The 678-nt window shown below is 35.3% G+C and overlaps 1 long non-coding RNA gene across 1 annotated transcript; it reads right to left on the reverse strand.

The window, feature by feature from the left end:
* LOC111787121 lies at nucleotides 1–678 on the reverse strand. Its single transcript, XR_002813897.1, has 4 exons — nucleotides 631–678; nucleotides 350–433; nucleotides 110–197; nucleotides 1–15 (listed from the first exon to the last, which is right to left on the reverse strand). It is a non-coding gene; the product is annotated as an uncharacterized LOC111787121 (long non-coding RNA).

Consider the following 678-nt stretch of genomic DNA (forward strand, 5'->3'; position numbering starts at 1 on the left):
CAGAATTGGCACACTCTGTAATACAGGCAGCAACAGAATTGCATATATTATCACAGACGTCAAGTGGGAAAAGAGGATCAATTCATTTCACATTTTGAAGTGTAATTACCGGTGGCAAATGATAGAAGCATCTCCTGATCGTAGTCATTTAGATCATCAAAAAATATTCCTCCAAGTCCTCGTCTTTCGCCTCGGTGCTGCAATAAAATTATAACTTCAAATCGTTTGATGTTTTGGTTTCTTAAACGAACATCAATCCCATAACTATAGATAGAATGTCCTGGTTTCTTAAAAGGAGTTGCATCGTTCGCTATAGTAAACATGAACAAAAGTAAGAATGATGAAATACCTTGATGTAGAAGTAGTCATCACACCATTTTTTAAATCGAGGATAGAAGGATGGATCAAATTTGTCACAAGCAGTTTTTTGTACCTAAATAAGCAGCAGTTGTGGCAAGGATGAACAAATAAGATTTAACAAATAATGAAAATACTCGAAATAAAGTCGACGTGGATGAACACAAATGTCTGTAAGACTATCGAATACCGACATTCGTAAGGATGATTATGATGCACAACTACATAAGAGACATCTCTTAACACTTGAAGGATGAAAGAGAAGTTATTTACCGAATGAAAATGCTTGACATCTTCCTCAAAGATGTAAGAAGGAGTTAA

Source organism: Cucurbita pepo, unplaced genomic scaffold, assembly GCF_002806865.2.
Source record: "Cucurbita pepo subsp. pepo cultivar mu-cu-16 unplaced genomic scaffold, ASM280686v2 Cp4.1_scaffold005468, whole genome shotgun sequence".
Classification (NCBI taxonomy): Eukaryota; Viridiplantae; Streptophyta; class Magnoliopsida; order Cucurbitales; family Cucurbitaceae; genus Cucurbita; species Cucurbita pepo.